A 13,573-nucleotide genomic window follows, 5' to 3' on the forward strand; every position below is an offset into this window, starting at 1 on the left:
TTTTGTAAAGATTCAGGGGAAGCCACTCTAACTTACAGATAGCCGCATTTTATATAGTAAATTCTGCTCGCAAACACTGCTGTTAAGTTAATTTCTTGCCTATATTGTCAAACTAGGCATGCTGCCCAGAGTTTCTTCCAGGCATCTCTTGGGGGGGGGGGGGGCAAAGCATCCCCGAAAATTTTTTACCGCCCCCCCCCGAACGAAATAAAATTTATATAATGTATATAGAAAATAAACAGTGTCCGCCCCCCCCCCCCGAAGAAAGTCTACCGCCCCCCCCCCCCGAAAATTTCAAGTGCCCCCCCCCCCCCCCCCCCGGAGAAAAAAGTCTGGAAGAAACACTGATGCTGCCCAGCTTCGCTTAGGCTTTCGAAAACATTGAGAATTTGAATGCTTAATTAATTCGCCCGAGGGTCGGTCTATGACCTCAGGAGTTATGAAGAGGTTCCTAGGTCAGGGGACGGCAACCTTTTGATACGCAAGAGCCAAAAGGTACAATTTACAAACTTTCTCAGTTTTTAAAGAGCCACAACATTTTTAGTACAATATTCGGTATTAGATTAGGGTTAGGTAAATAGAGATGATTTGTTATTTGAAATAAATAGCTTTAAATATGATATAATATTTATTCATATAAAAACATAGACATGTTTCACCAGAATAGTAAAATTAGTAATCAAATAATATTATTCTTGGACTATCTCAATGTACTTTAGAAGCTGTTAATTTTTATTTTATTTTTTCTTTACGGATATCACCGGCTCAGGATGTGTCTCCCATTAGCCAGACAGGCCTCAACATGGCAAACACCGACTAACTAACTTGGATATCGGTTTGAATAGCTTGCATCGTTCGCTTCTATCCTTTGGTTCTCACCAGGCTTATCTTCCATCCCACTGAACGCAGGGTAAAGTCGTACCCCACCGTCCAGTAAAATTGAAATTACATAACTATTAATATTTTTGCATGGAGCTGGAGAGCCGCATCTGGATGTCAAAAGAGCCGCATGCGGCTCGCGAGCCGCAGGTTGCCGACCCCTGTCCTAGGTGAACATTTTTTTCGATTTATAGCTCATATAAGGCGCCGGTCAGTCGAGGTCAGTTTTGACCCCCTCATCGTAGACTTTTCGGCCAACCGGCCCCCGAGTTCTGTCGCCCCAAGGCAAGATCCTGCCAAATTTGAAGCGCCTGCGGCGCCAGGAAGAGCCCTGTCGGGCACCCGACAACTTTGCTTTATATATATAGATAGAGATTAGCAAATTGCATAGATAAACAAAGATTTCAATAAAGTAATTAAGGCCTGAAATACTTTAGTATAGAAATGTATTATTTGAATAGATTCTAGATCTAGGTAGGGTCTAAATCTGTGTAAGTCTAGTTTTTTCAGTAGATCTAGATCTAGATCTAGAATCTCTAGATCTAGATGATCTAGATCTAGAATATTTAGATCTAGAATCCTAATAGAATTGTTTTTTTAAGTTTAGCCCGAGCAAAATTGTATTGTATACATTTTATAGCGTACGTTAACCCAGATTATCCCAAGGTCTCAAATTTTTATAATTTTTTGATATGGTTTAGCTTTTGGGCACTGAATGAAGGAATGACTATGGATTTTTTTTTTAAATCAATACTTTTTTAAATATCGATTTTTTAAAAAACGTCCCATAAATGGGACGCTAGCAACGAACGGCCCCATGTACATTTATTGAAAAATAAAATCATTTATCACGAAATATGGCTAATCACGCGAAAATTAAGCTGTATACTGATTTTGTATTGTTAGGCCAATGATTACATTGTTTAGGACAGCTAAAAATAATGATAATGATCAATTGGGTTAGCCATACCATGGTCTAAAATGCAGAAATTTTGTTCAAAAGTCTATTTTTCTTTCAATCTAGCATCCATCAAAGTGAACAACACTTGGAAATAAGTAAAGATGTGACTATACATCTAATTATACACACATGATCACACATATTGCTATTATTCATCGAAACTGTAATATAATTAAATATAAATAATTGATTTTTTGGGGGGCGTACTTGAAATTTTCAGGGGGGGGGGGGGCTTAAATTTCAGGGAAAGAAGGGTGGACATTGGTAAAAGTATGTTTTACATATAAATTCCATTTTGATCTGGGTGCAGAGCCCCCCCCCCCCTCCACCCCTCTCCGAAATGATGCCTGAAAGAAACTCTGCCCTAAGTGAATTTGCAAAAGACGATCCGGTCCAGTCCCAGATGTCATCCAGCCATCTTCTCTTTTGTTACCCTCGCTATTCCCCCCCCCCCCCCCCCACTCACAGGCGTACATTAGGACATCAGACATCTTATGTCTAGGGCACGGATCTGTTTCTGGGGGCTTGTATTGAGTGTTCATGGCTCTCATCCATGTATGCACCTCACTATGCGAACAGCTCCCAATCTAACACCAGGAATCTCCTTAAAAAGTTAACAAAGTAAAACTGGTATCGGGAACCTTTGGATGGGAATATTATTGGGGCATGACACTAGTACACAGCTAATTCACATTTCTGCTATATGTAGCTTGAGCTCTTATATGAAGAGTGTTAACCAACCCCATTGACTGAATCATTTCACCTCAATCGTGGTCATTGTTATTATTCTGGTTTGTTATAATTTTAATATCACGCGCTAGTAAATTTACAGCAATACTAAATTAGTTTGTATTCAATGGTATTAAATACTTCAGTAAGCGTAATTCTGAAAACTTAAAAATACAATGTAAGTTTTTCAATATTTGCAATTTTTTAATACAATAATATATAAGAAAATATAGCTCAAGGTCATAATTAAATATCTATAAATACTACTTAACACCCTAAAGTCAACAGTTAACAAAGTCAACAATTGTTTCACCATAATTAACAATTTAACATAAATATTTGCATCTGTGTTTCTCGCTAGTGTCCAATAAATGTGACGTTTGTGTAACGATCTACATGGGGCCATTCGTTGCTAGCGTTCCACTTATGGGACGCTTGTTGTACACTTGATATAACGAAGTAGTAAAAAAAAATTTTTATTCTTAAATTTTTATCAGATAGAAATATGGTACTGCTACAAGTTTCAAATGTATTTTGCACATAAAATGTTAATATTTCAGAAGATATGCATTTTCCTGTGCGCATGTTTTCTTTTTTCCGCTATTTTGGCAAGTCCTGCAAATCCGGCACTATAACATCTAAATTAATTTTTTTCACAACACACACACAAATTCAATAGTCTAACCATTTTCAAATACAATGAAACATAATTTGTGTTTTAACTAGTTTTTAATAAATTTTAGCAATTTTTTTTTACAAGTGTCCCATAAGTGGGACGCTAGCAGATTCTAGATCTAGGTAGGGTCTACATCTTTGTAAGTCTAGTTTTTTTCCGTAGATCTAGATCATCTAGATCTAGAATCTCTAGATCTAGATGATCTAGATCTAGAATATCTAGATCTAGAATCCTAATAGAATTTATTTTTTAAGTTTAGCCCGAGCAAAATTGTATTGTATAAATTTTATAGCGTACGATGATCTAGATCAGGGGTCTCCAAACTTTTCAGACCGAGGGCCGCATTGACTATCAAATATCAGTTCGGGGGCCAGAGTTTCTTCAAGGCATATTTTCGGTGTTATGGAGCCCCCCCCCCCCCCCCAAAAAAAAAACGTCCACTGCCCCGCCCCCCACTAAAATTTATAATATGTATAGAAATATATTCAAATATCAAGTGCCGCCCCTCCCATATATTTAGCACTCAAACCTTGCTGATGAATAATAGAGTGCAGGAGCATTGGTTGTAGAATATTTTTCTCATTCACTTGTCCAACCAAGCCTTTCTTTATGCCACTAATGTACTTTTCCCCATCATCAGTCAACTGAGGTTAGTCCAGTCCAAGTTATAATCAGCTAATGTTTTCATTAACTCATTGAATATATCCTCTCCGGTGACAGTGCCATACATATTATGTAGGGAAGCCAGCTCTTGTGTTATGTTCATGTCTTCATCCACACCCCTAATGAACACAAGCAGTTGAGAGGTGAAACAGCTGTCCAGCGACTTATCCATTGCAATTTAAAAAATAGTGAAACGTGCTAGCATTTTCGCTATTTGAGTCACGATGTTTTCACCCATGTCTGCAACACGGTATGCAAGGGTATTTGCATCCAAAGCTACATTTTCAAATTGTTTTGAATTTTCTGGGCAAAGTTCCTCAGCCATCTCTAACAGACATTTTTTTCCGTGGACAAAAAGATCTCCGCGGGCCGTAGTTTGGAGACCCCTGATCTAGATCTAAATAATATTTGAATGAAATAGTTCATTTCTTTTTATTCTAAACACGTCAGATGACGTCATTAGTTAATGTATAAACATTAGTGACGTCACTGTTTTATGCATTCTTTTTCACAACTATAAACGCTTTTCCTGTTGCATAATTATAACTGTTTTTCTACATTCGAATACGCCTTTATTTTTTTTTCTTCTTTAAATAAAATTGTGGTTATACATTTTTAAAAAGTCCGTAGCAAGTTATCCATATATCGCTGAAGATTCTGACGTGATATCCAGCGAAAATATTTTGCGGACTGACAGAGAGAGAGAGAGAGAGAGAGAGAGAGAGAGAGAGAAGTGCGCACAGGGACTTTTATATATTAGGATTAAGCCATTGATTTAGGTGGGTGTAGGGAAATTGCGAGACGCGAAAAGCGAACGAAGGCTCATTGGAAATTGGCTTTTTAAGGATGATCTTGTTCATCTGTATAGGGAGGAGCATACCATAATTCCGCCTGCAGTTAACCCTGATGACATAGTTGAAAGAATTACAACAAGAAGTAGCCTTAGTAACTGCACCCATAGGGAAGGACTGTTTGCCTGTTAGTTCAACTGTTGCGGAAAGGTCACAATTCGTGCTTGACAATGAACTGATAAGTTTAAATACTAAACTTTGTGTGTTCACCATTAAAGGTTCAACAGACCCCAGGGTGGTCACCCTTTTCCCAAGAGAAACATGTTTATGTCCGGCCGTCAGTAATTGTTACCACATCGTGGCAGCCAGACAGGCAGTTGGATTATTGACAGTTGGCAACAAGAAAAACTGCGATGAAGTGACCGGATAAGACTTCAGGGCGTAAACGTCCACGCCCTGCTGACGTAGATCCGGCTGGTGACCTCAATGAGCAAGACATTGCTAAAATAACAGAAATGATAAAAAACGGAAAACAGATGTTGAGCGTGCGGATGATGATGATGAGAATATGGGTGCCAGTGCTGTGTGTGGAATGAACGGGGAGGTCAACTGTGACGATAATGTGACATGCTGTGAATGTGGCTATGAAGAAGTAGCCAAAGAAAAATGTATAAATGGGTCTAATGAACTGGGTTGGATGTACTATGTGTGAAAGATGGTGTCACGAGGTGTGTTTGAGTAGTGCTAGGACTGTTTCAGAAGATTTTGTTTGTGAATTTTGTTTGTAATTAAAATTACTTAATAAAAAATAAATTACACTTTTTAGAGTTGTTTATGCTTTTACACTTTTTGCAAGTACAACAATCCATGAATACATGTTGCAGAACATGATTATACCAGTTGACAATGACACAGCTCACATTTGTATCAACATGAGCGGGCTAGATTTTTAAAATGAATGTCGACTGAGACGGGATTTTCCTCTCGCTAACGAGAGCGGGCGATGACAGTAGCACAGCAGCGATGTTAAGATTTTTTAATAGATAGATCTAGATCTATCTTCTTAGTATATATATAATAATAATATCTAGATAAAAAATAACATACAACACTCGTGTTAAAGGGTATGGCTATATGCGTGTTTATTTTATAACAAACAAAAATAATTTAAATAAATAAAGATGATAATAGCATGAAAAAACTTTTTTTCGCAAAAGGTGTCTCGCTATTTTCCCTTGATTCCGCAGGTATGTTTCGCATTATCTTCTCGCATTTTCCCGCCTCGCCATTTCGCTTTTCGCGTCTCGCAATTTCCATACACCCGATTTAGGTTTATTATTCATTTATCTATAGGCCTAATATTTGACACAAATATATCACAATATATTTCAGATTTTAAGCCTTGATAATGAGGTAACTTTTAAAAGTAGTAAGAAGAACTAGAATAATGTTTAGTAGCAGCAATAATTAGCACATGCACTTAAAATAATTAGAAATACAAAATGACGTAGATTGGCTATTTTATTAGGACACACTGACGATAGAAACCATGTTGATTGTATATAGTTTATTCAGCCTCAGCTACAATGACGGAACAGGAAGTCACCTGACATAAATACAAGGGACATCACTCATAACCACATTATAAATATAAGACTAATACAAGAAGAGTGAGTTCCCTTGACTTCACAATTCTCAATATATTACACAAAATAATTAGCAAAACAGTATTTAAAATGCAACTAAAATCAATCCTTGCACATTTTTAAACATAATGTATTAAAAATAATATGGCGGCAAATAAATGATGGTTTACAGTATTTCCGGTGGTTTCCGGAACGGCTCGACAGACTACGCCATGGTTTTACTGTTTTTTACTGCTGTACAGTTCCGGAATAATAACCGACGCTATATCGTGATTTTACCAGTATACCTAGATCTAGACATACGAGATAAACTTTCATCTAGAGATAAAGCCATAGATTCAGACTAGATTTAGATCTTCTTACGTTCTGCGAACAGGAACACTCATAGCAAAACAATCCAAACTCTAGCTAGGCTATCCCAATTTCCATGCGGTCTAATATTCAGTAACCGCTTGCCATTGAAAAAACACCGTAACACCACGTTTACACTTTCGACATGTAGGGCCTATACTGTACATTTCTGGAACACAAAACCCGCCAAAAGTTATATTTATCTGGAAACATTTTATTCACAGAACATGTATTCTTAAGTGATCACACTTACAGAACATGTTATAGAATATTTTTTTTAAGCTGTGAAACGTATTTTCTACTTAAAAAATTAATCCAATTGTATGCCAAGCTGTAAAATCAAAACCATGCTCATTACGTTAAAAAAAATCTAATAATCTGTAACAAAAACATAAAAATATTTTTTTAAAAATAGATCGATGTAAAACATGAAAATGTATGTATCAAAGCCATACGAAATATGCGGAGAGCAAGTACTACTTAGCAGTGTGTTAGATCGAAACATTGCTGTTAAAATGTTTGATAATAGGCTTTCGTCTTTTTAAAAAAGAAAAATGTTCTCTACCTAAGTACTATTTTACAGCTTTACACGCGGTGTAGATTCTCTCATATAACCAAACGGACAAACAACCAAATAAATATTCAAACATGTAAACAATCTTGAGTTTTAGTAGTATATAGATAGATAGAAAAGGCACCGGTCAGTCGAGGTAAGTTTTGACCCCATCTTCGTGGATTTTGTGGCCAACCGGCACCAGCTCCCATGTTCTATTGCCCCAAGACAGGAGCCTGCCAAATTTGAAGCGCATGCAGCGCCGGGAAGTGTCCGATCGGGCACCCGACTACTTTGCTTTATATATACGAGCCGACCCGCGGCGTATCATACGCCGCTATTTAGTAGTTTTATTTTCTACTTTTCAGTAATTCATAATTTGTGAATTCGACAATACCAATGCTGCCACTGAAAATATTTGCTTTAAAACACTATCAGTAGGTCGTTAAGGACGATACTACCCCCACCCTCCTTTCCCCCAACCCCTACCCTACAACTCCCCCCCCCCCCCCCCCCGTGAAAGCAGCCTCCTCTTAGTTACCTCCCCTAAGTTTAAAATCGTTTCAAACTAAACTATCTGCCCCTAATAACCGTCACTAAACATTTAGCGTGAACCACAGCTCACCAGACCATGTAGGGGTAGGGTGGTAGGGAGCGCGCTTACAGCTTGTTTTTTAGCGTCTCCAAGAAGAGAATTATATATATAGATAGATACCGTATGTAAAAAATAAAACTCGGATGTAGTTCGAATCTGGCGCTTTAGCCGGCGCAAAACGGTGTTATTTGGCGCCACTGGCTATCCCATGAGCGCTATGGCGCCATGTTTTTTTCAAACAGTGCAATAGACTGTGGATAAAATGGGGCATCATAGTCGTTCAATAAATTGAATAAGGCAAGTCCACCGGCGCTCTAGCTTGGTTCGATTTCGCGCTCGGTCTGTCCCGTGAGAGATAAGGCGCTTCATTCGTTTTAAACAGCGCGAAAGACAATGCATAAGATTGGGTTTTAGAGTGGTTCACTAAACATAATCATGCGCGTCCGACGGCACACCGGCAGGGTGCGATTTGGTGCCCTACACATTCTTTGAGCACTACGCGGCAGATGACATTCGATGATTAAATCGAACAACAGAGCGTACATGGCACCCCTGAGTTGGTGTAATCGGCGGCTCACAAGAGCGCACTCTACATCCCCGACACTTAGGCGGTGAGTGATTTACGGTGAAATTACGGTGAGTGAATAACTTACACTCAAGGCGTGCTAGGCGGTTGTGTAGATAAACCCGTGCCCCGATAAATATGATTCAAACGCAGATGTTACATATAAATAACTCAGTTTCAGAAAACAAGATCACACGTCCAAGAATATAGCATTGGTAACGCATTGGTGAAACTTTTATATTTCGTCAAACTTTCTTCTATCCGACCGACAACTCGCGGGGACGGGTACGCTAGTGCTACATGATTGACTACATGATTTTATCGATCTAATATTGGCGCTGACAACCCAATCAGAATGTAGGAATATTATCTCCGTAACTAAAACACAAAGCAAGGGATATAAAATGACAAGGCGAATAAACGTAGCTAGTAAATCTGATTTTTCTTTTCAACATCTTTTGCTACAAGTTAGGGTATATTGAGTAACATTTTTTAGGGCAAGCAATGCTCTTCAAAAGTACACAGCTGTGTTTACTGTTAGGATTCCTGATGTACAACTGCTTGATAACGTCAGAACCGGACACCTCATTTAACGTAGCCCTCTACAAACCAGCTTTCCAATCGTCTACTTACTGGGACTGGACTCGGGTAAAAGGAAATGACGGTGATACGAGAGTTGCAGAGACTGGTGGACATTGTGCGGCTACTTTATATGAAAACAACAGCTGGTGGTTGGTCGACCTTTTAGACACTTACGTCATCACGCCAGTAATTCTTACCAACAGGTAGGTTAATAAAAAAAATATCTTTCTCGAAAAAATCTTTCTCGAATATTCTTATATAACACCTCTGAGGATGGTAGCTAGGGATATAGACATGATTTTTAATCCATTTTTAATTACTTAAACTTTTTACAGGCTTTTATTTAACTCACTTCCTCGTCAGTCTGTCGTCAGTCGTCAGTCTAGATCGAAACGCTGGAGTGAAAATTCGGTCACTTCTACTTGACCGATACGATTCACATTTGACACGTGGGTCAAGACATGAAGACAATGCAATCTGAAATTAAATTTGACTTAATTGGATGCCTAATTAATGTTTTATGAATTAATTAAAATTTGGACCGAATTAGTAGGCATGTCTATCCAACCACGCCACACGCGACATCACGTTCAATAGCTGCGCCATCACGTTCAATGGCTGCGCCATCACGTTCAGTAGGCGCGCAATGGTTTTTAGTCATCTAACTCTATTGTAAATAAAACATGTAAAGTACTGAAAAAAAAATCATAAAAAAACGTTTTAATAAAAAGCTTTTATGTAATAATGCACTAAAAAGTAGAAAATAAATTATACACAACTATTTAATTAAATTACTACATGTGTTACGAGGGGGAATATTTTGTAATTTACTTGGATGCGGCCCCTAGGGGACTGTAACTGTTGATGTATTTTTTTATGCTCTTCTGTGAGCGATGTTCCCCGTGTTGTACCTGTGTCCGCGGCATTCAAACCCCCGGCTGCTAATGGCAAGGACCGTTCAACTGTTTAACTTGGTTATGTAGACCTAATGAAGGGCTATATTACTGTACCACTACTATACATTAATATACATTACTGAACAAATACTGTACATGGATTTGCCGTATACGGAATTGCCGTATATGCAATTAAGCCAGGATGTATCAGCAAAAGCGTCAATCCGTTTGTGTGTTATCTCTCAGTGTTAGCCCTTAAAAATACTACTCCTCAGTGGGTGACATCACACCGCATCCCCACCGAGGCAGTGTTACATACATTGTCGGGTGGGGGGGGGTCAAGTCGATTGGTTGGTGCTGGGTCTCGTGCTGAGAAGTCACTTGGATTTGGCCAGGAGTTTTATGAGAATTGGTTTAGTGATCGTTGGTTGCTTGCTTTAGTATCGTTGTCAGCTGTTACATAATCCAGTCATCTCATTTTTTTACTGAATATTGTAATCTTTAAAATATTATTCATGATTAATTAACTAACCAGGATTGTTACTGTTTTGATACGATTAGAACTACTAACTCATATACAATTAGCAGTCTGACAATCAAAAATAGAGATGCCAAATGCAGTACGCAATGTTAGACAAAACTTAAAATTCAAACGGAAACACCTATTAAACTTTATTAAACTCTCAAAATTTCACAAACCTATGAAGTATTTTAACTGATAAAAAGTAAAGTCGGTAGTGATGGCGGTACAGTGCAGTGCCTTAATGTTATCTGGCGCTCTATATATGTGTATGACTTTAGTGTTACTTTTTCATTCGTCGAGCCAGTAGCATCGCTTGGAAAGTTTTGGATGAGGTAATCTTCTCATCCTGCCATTTTGCATGTTTTTAATTGCATGCATGATTTACCAACATCCCCTAGCCTCACCAACACGTTCCGTGATTCATTGCGGTCTATAATTAGAATTATCACCTGAACGTGAGTACGTTCATGCATGATGTCCTACCTGACCCAGGCTTTCAGACGCGCTGCCAAATTGACAACAAAACAGAACATCATGGCTACTTAAGGTCAACTCGTGAAACGTTACCTCTTCTCATTAAAGCCTGTACTGGTCAGTTATTTAGATGTGATCTGACCAATCAATGTAGAATAGGGCTAAAATTGATAATTTAAATCTTCATTATCAGTATAAGTTAATTTAGATGTAAGATTTCATTAAAAAATACTTTTTGTGTGTTTAATGAACACTAAAAAGAAATGTTATGATCAGATATTGAATTTAACATTAACTTTTTAAAAGAGAACTACAAGTTAAATAGAAAACCCACAACGCACACACTATGACCAGATGATACCTTCTCAACTTCTAATATCACCTATAATGTTTAGTAAGCTTTACGCGGGTTATCTCTATTTGTTGATTGTAACAAGTATTGTCTAATCATCTGTTGTAAATCCAGCTCAAGGTAAGCAAAACAAAATGTGTCTGTAAATGGTTTAGTAGTTGATATTGACAGGTAGTTTAGGTAATAATTGTTGACATCCAGTGTAGATGATAGCAGCATTGAGAAAGTTTTTGATTATATTAGCAGACAGAGAGTGTAGGTAATACTTACAGACAGAGAGTGTACGTGATAATATCAGCTTAATATAAGGCAACTGAAGTTGTATATTATGTAAATATTGTATTTGTTAGAAGTAGCAAGCTTGTATGGGCTTACAGGTAGTTAAATTGTAGAAGGCTGTGAGGGTGAAAGCAGCAGACAGACAGTGAAGGTAAAATACTAGCACACAGTAACGGCCCTATTTTGTTTTATGAATACACGAACGCGTAAAATCTTGTCTGAAGTCTGTTTCTCTTTTTTAAATAGCTGTGTATATTGTCTGCATCTTGATAGTTATTGTCTTGAATAGTCTAGCAGGAATATTAAATCTTAGACTGGCCTGAACTATTAGAATTATTTGTGGACAGCAGGGAAAAACGTGTAAAAGTTTTGTTTAAAAATTCAGTTGTAAATTGTAGAATGCATTGCTTTGTCTCGAAGAAACCAACCAGTATGGGCACTTGATACCGTGTACAATAACTTGTCTCCTTGTAGGCTACCTAGCTTGGCAAAATTGTATTAACAGCCACTTGAAGACTCTTTTTGTAAGGTTTAAACGAAACGATTTGACGCATTCATTAGTGCTGTACGGTATTGTTTTTATTCATTTTTGCTATAATGTTGACAAAACAAATTATGCTCTGAAATTAATTAAGAAGAAAGACAACCATATCAATTCTATTGAAAGTGAAATATTTACATTGTTATTTCCCCTCGACCATAACACTTTGTTTGTGCAGTGTTTACAGCGTCAACTAAAGGCACCAATACTAAATGACCAAAAATAAAAGAAAACATTAAATACATTAAGAAGATGTCATATTATGTAACACAATTTATACAATATATGAATATTCCTATAATAAGATGGAGGTTAATTCCTTTGTTGAGTATACCGAGATTTAGGACATAAACTATTGACAGGAACAGGAAAAAAGAAAGATAATCATGAAATTCATTTCTTTTAAAATATTTTCATTGTTGCTTCCCTTTGACCGTAAACGAATTTTTTGAGAGCTCATTATGAACCATTGGTTTTATGCATTAATCTTTGTTTTTAATGTTACCAATATCTGCCAAGTTTTGCCATAAAATCCAAGGAAGTAACGTTATCTTTAAAATTAGAAGTTAATCTATTTTTTGAACATGTTTTGTTTAAATTATGCCACGTTTATATTGTACGATTTCACTCAGGTACCCACGAGAGCAGGATGGACTCAGGAACGAGAGACTTGCATTTCAACATGCGAGTGTTCTATCACCAGTTGGTGAAATTATTTAGAAGAAATAAGTATAAAAGAAAATTTTTACACAAGTGTCAGTCGAACAGAGGGACAAACTCCGATCTCACATTTCTATTGGAGTAGGACAACACAAGATGTAGATCTTAATGGTTGTGTCTGGTATCAGTTGAGTTATTTGAACTTCACTTCATTGAAATCGATCATTAATAGACAGTTATTTATACTTATATAGGCTGCATGGCACCTTCCGCTTTACATTGGGTTCTGAACGTTATAAAACCACCGACATCATGACGGAAATATATCGAGATCAGTAACAAAATTTGTTAGACAATAATTTGACATTTATTAATAAGACAACATTCTAATTAGTCTACGAAATTGAATGCAACAAGAAAACAAAGTATTTTCACCTTGAGCATTTATGTTCTAGTGGATAATAATTTTTGGGTAATCTATTGCTAGGTACGTAAAATCGCCTGCGATTTAAGGTGACTCCTTAAATTTTATTTCACATTTGATAGGAGGATTTTATTTTTGAAATTTACAAAAAATGTTTCAAAGTTTCATTTATGCTCCTTTTAAAAAAAAAATGAATTAAAACTTTTGAGTAATAAATGAAGACTAGCGATGTTCCGTTAACCGGAAGTAGTAATTTACGCTATTTCCGATTTATAAAAAAACGCATATGAATTTATAAGGTACTAATAATATTCAACACTATTATACACCTATTGTTTGTCGTTCACTTGGTGCGCAATTCCTTTTTCTTCTAGAATCTATTCATTTTTTAGAAGTGTAAGTAATTAAACGTTATGTCTTTATCCCGAGTTGC

The sequence above is a fragment of the Physella acuta genome, unplaced genomic scaffold (genome assembly GCF_028476545.2).
Source record: "Physella acuta isolate Inbredline_101_S28 unplaced genomic scaffold, ASM2847654v3 ptg000150l, whole genome shotgun sequence".
Lineage (NCBI taxonomy): Eukaryota > Metazoa > Mollusca > Gastropoda > Physidae > Physella > Physella acuta.